The sequence below is a fragment of the Pteropus vampyrus genome, unplaced genomic scaffold, assembly GCF_000151845.1.
Source record: "Pteropus vampyrus isolate Shadow unplaced genomic scaffold, Pvam_2.0 Scaffold30, whole genome shotgun sequence".
Lineage (NCBI taxonomy): Eukaryota > Metazoa > Chordata > Mammalia > Chiroptera > Pteropodidae > Pteropus > Pteropus vampyrus.
Window position 1 is genome coordinate 6,233,584 of NW_011888811.1, and position 6,000 is coordinate 6,239,583.

General features: G+C 32.3%; 1 protein-coding gene and 1 pseudogene across 3 annotated transcripts in view; one reads left to right on the forward strand and one right to left on the reverse strand.

Annotated features, from left to right (window-relative positions):
• The window catches only part of GABRA1 (gamma-aminobutyric acid type A receptor alpha1 subunit), a 54,307-nt gene that overhangs the window by 40,055 nt on the left and 8,252 nt on the right, over nucleotides 1-6,000 (reverse strand). The window lies entirely within an intron of this gene.
• Nucleotides 3,828-3,946, forward strand: LOC111737772 (annotated as a pseudogene).

A 6,000-nucleotide genomic window follows, 5' to 3' on the forward strand; every position in this document is an offset into this window, starting at 1 on the left:
TGGCAACTTTCCCTTGTTGATATATAGAGCTACTTAATTTTGTCTGTGCTCAGCAACTAAAGGTGGATAGAGGGTAGAGACCCACATTTCAAGGTGCCTAAGTAATCCTTGATCCTTTGTTGTTTTGGATTCCAAGACTCGTGATATAAGCAAGCATGTCCCAGGAAAAAAAAGGTAAATTTTATTGTGCAGACATTTATCTCATTTCCACTGAGAATTTTCCTCACATTATGGGCAGTTTCCATTGAGAAAGGGCTTAACTTTAGAAAAGAGTATGATTGCTGTGTTGGAGGAATGAGTTTCTTTTGGTCTGTGTAAGTCTGGATCAAAATCCTATAACCTGCAGTAGCTTTGAGGTAAGATACTTCTAAAATACTTCCAGATAGCTTTTAGTTATATGACAGTAATAATATGACAATCTTGGAGGAATATGGCATTCACTTAGGATTTTGTTTCCTAAGTTTTCCAAAAGAGAAGAGTCCATGACTATAACAATGATATTCTCATCTCAAAAACACTTTAACATTTATTTCAAACAAAGAATTCAGATTTTACCTGAAAAAAAGAGTCATATTTAGAAAACATTTAAAAAAATATATTCGGCATTGGTTCTAGAATCAAGATGGGAAATGGAAACTATGTGAAAAGTCGGAAGTAACTGTACCTGGAAATCATCTGCAGCCGTTCACTAATCATTTGGCCTTTGTAATGTGAGCATAATCTCAGTGGCTACTTTTTATCTTAGGAAATCTTTGGCAATGAACAGGTAGATAATTTATATACACGAGGAAGAGATAGAGTAGAAAGTGTCTAAACATGCTAGAACATTCCTTTGGGTATTTGGTTGGATTCATTATATGAACTGGCTTCTTGAGCTGACTGGTGATCTCAGCCAGTAAAGGTTAAAAGGTGCTCTCTGTTCATTTTAACAGTTCCTCTTGGGTTTTTGCTTACTGCTTTTTCACTGAAATTCAACTGAATTATAGAATGTCTAGATATAGTTTTTTGTGGAAATGGATTTCATTATGCCAAAGTCTGAGCATCTGCTATACACATTTTGCATTAAAAGCACCAGATAAAAACTACAGCAAATTCAAAAAGAAGAGTTCCAGAATAGAATTTTAAAAGGTAACAATAAATGCCGTTATCTGGGAAAGGAAATATAATAACAACATCAAATATTGGATAAATAAATATAACTTTTTAATTTTTTGTATATTGTCAGTTATTTAGAATCTTATTTTATTGAAAGCCACTGCAGTGACAGAAATAGCTTGTCTTCCACATTTTTGAGATTCTACCTTTTTAATATAAATATAAAATATGTAGTTGAACATGAATAAAATGGTTGCTTCTAATCTCAGTGTCACACAGGATTCAAAAAAAAAAAAAAAATAAGGTTGCATGTATACCAGATCTCTTATAATCTTGAGATAGAACAAAGCTGAATTATAAAAAATATTAAACTATACTGCTTTCCCTCTCCCCTAGTCACCTAAACTTTACAGAGTTGCACAAAATTTCATAAGAGTTAATTCACTTTCTTTTCCCAGAGCACTTAGATTTCCACCTTCACTTACTCTGACAAACATAACCCAAGATCCTAAGCTAATTCCCCAGGGAGCTAGTACTACCTTGCCAGCTGCACGCTTGTTAGTAAGTCACCTTACTTGGTCGGAAATGTTTATATCTTAAAGCTGAGATCTTTTGCAGTAATTGAGCTAAAGAAAGTCTAAAATGTCTTATACAGACATAAAAAAAATCCAAAATTTAGAAATTGATGAAAATAAAGAGAAAGTCTGTTTTGTGGCATAGATTGTTAAATACCTCGAGAGAAACTCCAGTTATACTCTTTTTACAAATACTTACCTTTCTGATTCTGTCAATTAAGTAAAATCTATAACAAAACAAACCAAAACAAACAAACAAAAAAACCCTAAAATCTGTAACACTCATATGAAAAAGAATAAAATATTAACTAAATATCTGTTAAGGGTAGAGTAGGGGCAAATAAAGTCCATTCGTCTACCTGTTTACTTATCTACTTCTCCCACCCATCTGGGTTTGTCATCTAATGAGTACACATTCATCTCTTTTTCCTTTGCTTTCTTTGTTTACATGGTTTGATGATGAAATCTTTGAGAGGTAACCATCATCCTCTACATTATTTATCGAGATTAAACTTAAGGCAGAATTTCGTCAATAAAGTGTAGCCTGTATATATGGTGGAGTAAAAGGAAAGGGAAAGATGTCACTGAAAGGGTATTACTTGTCATTAAAAAACTGAAACTTTCTTTCAGAACTGGATCCGTGTTTTTTTATGAGTTGTTTGTCCCAGAGTGCAGGGGGAGCCACTGTGATGGTGGCCGAACTGCAGCCAGATAGTGCAGATCCAGGGGTGCATCATTTCATGTTTTAGGAAGCTGGAGAAATTCAGGTTTCTTTAGTTTATTATAATCATAGTGAGGAGAAAGCTTGGGAAAATGTATTTTCTCAAAAAGTTTTTGCTTTGGTCCTGATTTAAAGTGAAAGGAGGACTATTCATCAAGGAGCATGTGAGCCTACCCATCCTCATAACACAGATCCCGCTCCTTTACTGTTTTCTCTTTGTTGCTTTCCTTCGCCTTCTCCATTCCTCTCTGTTCTCTCTATTCTCTATACCCTGTTTTGCTCTCCTTTCTTCTCTAACATTTTCTTTCTTGCCATTCTTGCTGGCTTTTTGTTCTCCCTTTCTCCAACCATTTTATTATTCTATACTGACCATGCTTTAGGCAAGAGAATTTCAAAACTATTTCCCAGCCCCTAATTGGAAAAAAGACCTCCACACCTTGCCCTCAAAGAAAGAGATTTTAAATGAGAATGAATTCCATAATTACCAACAACTTTGATTTGTATTTCTGGCTACTGATAATTTCAATTCAAGTCTATTTAAATGTTTTTTTCATAAACTTTGTACATAAAATTAGAACATGGCCAACTTATTTTTCTCTCTGTGTTCCTGACTAGAGTACATTAACTTAGAATTCAACACATTTTATTCCTTTTTATCTTTTCTATCTCAAAAAACAAAAGTTCCTTATAGGATATCTTTTATTATGCTATCCTTTTATTTTCATTTTCTCGGAATTGCTCTTGACCCTGAAAAGGTAGCCTTTTAAATAGTGTTATAATATCTGCAAACTGATTTCTTATCATCTAGATGAACCGAGTTATATATTTTGTTTCTTAGTTATTGGATCTGGGAGTTATATCTCCAAAGTATAATGCCAAACCTCCTGATGCAGTTTATGTTTCTGAAAAAACAGGTCACAATGAATTTGCACATAAGAGAGTTTCTTATATTAGTCTCAAATATCAGCTTATCATGTTTTTATATTTTCTGAGGCCATCTAGAATAAAATCTCTGTCTTCTGTACAATGTTGTTATTTTTATAAAACCAGACTTTTGTCATAATAAAGAAGAGAGTGGGACCCTTTCCCCTACAAGTGTAGATTATCCCAGCTTTGATCATGAACCTACTAAGAGGAAACTTTTAGCCCCTTATAAGCTAATGATAATCTTTCAAGTATTTCCTTCACATAGTATTTTCATTTGCAAGTAAGTGGATCATGTTAAAAAAAAAAAAAGTACCTTTTTTCAATGAAGATCTAATGACGTGTATGTCATACTTAACTTATCACAAATCTATGGTAAAGAAATGAAATTAAATAATTCTACAGAGAAATATGTGTTAGATCATTTCAATATATAGCACCCAGAAATAATGGTGTTAACATTTTTCTCTGATTCTGTAGCTGATTATGTTTTTAAAAGAAATCTAAAAACTGTCTATGGCCATGCTACCCTGAATAAACCCAGTCCTGTCTGATCTCAGAAGCTAAGCACGGTTGAGCCTGGTTAGTACTTGGATGGGCGACCACTTAGGAAGACCAGGTGCTGTAGGCATTAAAAAATTAAAAAATAAGGGACTGTAAACTGAGAAGGTCCTTGCAATCTGTGAGGTCAGCCAAGGGTTGCCTTGCCTAAAAAATTTTTAAAAAACTAAAAACTATAATATTTTAAGGTGTAGTTTTTAAAAGACAGATATTCTCAAATGTCTCTCTTAAAATGTACTTAAAATGTTAATGACTCTGGAAATACACGTAATAAACACATAACACATAACATTATATCCCATATTTCTTAAAGCTAAAATATGCACTCCAAAAAAATAACAGAAATTAAATTAGTATTGAAGCATTTCTGTGACTAACTCATATCTATCAGATTCAATTTCTGTATATTACAGGATGATATATAAAATAGAAATAGACTAAAATATTTGAGCTACTTTTTAATTTGTTTTAATATCATATCCTCAAAATCACTGTGTCCAGGAATTATAAACATCGAAAAAAATAATCTTTAGAAAGATTAAAGCACATGCATTCTTTTCAATTTTCCCGAGTCCTTGAATGTGCTCTTTCTACCGCATGTTTTATCCATTTCAGTTAAAAAATATACCTCGACTGTATTTAGCCAACTATTATTTCTGTTCTTTAAATATATGTCTATTTTAGTTATTTTGGGGGTTTAAATAGATAATAGTAAATTCTACCGAAATACTAATGTTACATTATGAATTAATATAGTTGTTTTTGTTAATAAATCTACCATTATCTCAAGTCTTGAAAATCAGCTTTTCAACCCATTCTTAGTCTACATTATACATCCTCAAGTTCTGTGGCTCTCCAAGACATAGATATGTATATGAGTAGGTAAAATGCTTTCTGCTTACACTATAGTTGATGATATACATATTTTATAGTGTTATTATATATAATTATATGTTAAGTGAGCAGTCATGGTCTTCATACTTGTACTCCGAAGAATGATACAGCCATACCGCTGATCATTAAAGGGTGCGTGTGTGTGTGTGTGTGTGTGTGTGTGTGTGTGTAAAATTCTTTAACAAACTGAAAACTATGCACAGAGCTTACAAAGGATACTCATATTCACATGTTAAAGTATTAAGATTTCTTAAACTAGAATAAAGAAAAGGTTTTCTGGAAGTGTTATAAAATTCTGCTGATTTTGTAAGGATTGATATCACAGAAGAGGATGGAGAATAAGTAAAGATATCAGATGCATGCCATTAGTATTTTAGAAAGTCTTGCTTTTTGCAAGTTGTATCTCTATCCTTACTGTTTCTTCTTCTTCTGTGTTCTTCCCCTACGTGCAGTCTTTCTACTTTATTTCACATTTTATGAATTAAGAGCAATCTTCCTGAAGCCAATTCAGAAGGTTAGATACACACAGGAATTATATTAACACATCACATACACAATTATGCACTCCCTTTTGTGACCAGTACATTTTATATCTTAAGACTTTTTCTGAGAATGTAGTAAAGGAAAACTAAGTGGAATATAAAACAAGGAAATTATATAGCATGTCCTAGAATGAATGTTTGCAATTGATAAGAAAGAACACCTGGTAAAACCTTTGACATATATTCGAGTCATGTCTTTGACAAAGCAGTTCTCCTTAAACCTCTGAGACAGCCTCAAAACAGACCATATCCATGCAATTACTACCTAAAGTATTTCAAAAACTGGACTCTAAACCCATGCTACTGTTCAGTTTTAAAATAAAATTCTAAATTCTTAACCTGCTTATTTGTGTACCTTTGCTGTCTAAATGAAGAAGAGACAACTTTTTAAATATTGCCATTTAATTGTAATTTAAAGATTGTTATTAAATATTTTCTACAAATGCTTTAGAGAAGATGCAGTACAAATTTTAGTTGGGAATCCTAGATTCTAACCTTGGTTTCCTATGTGACTTTGAATGATAATTTATTTCCTTGCTTCACTTGTTTTACTCTTGAGATCAATATAATTTTTTTAGCTTCATTAGTCTTTGTTTAACTAAATAAGATAGGTTGATTATCTTACTCAGGAGTTATTCAAGTAAGTTTGTAATGTCCAACACTTTACTCTTATTGTTATAAATATTAT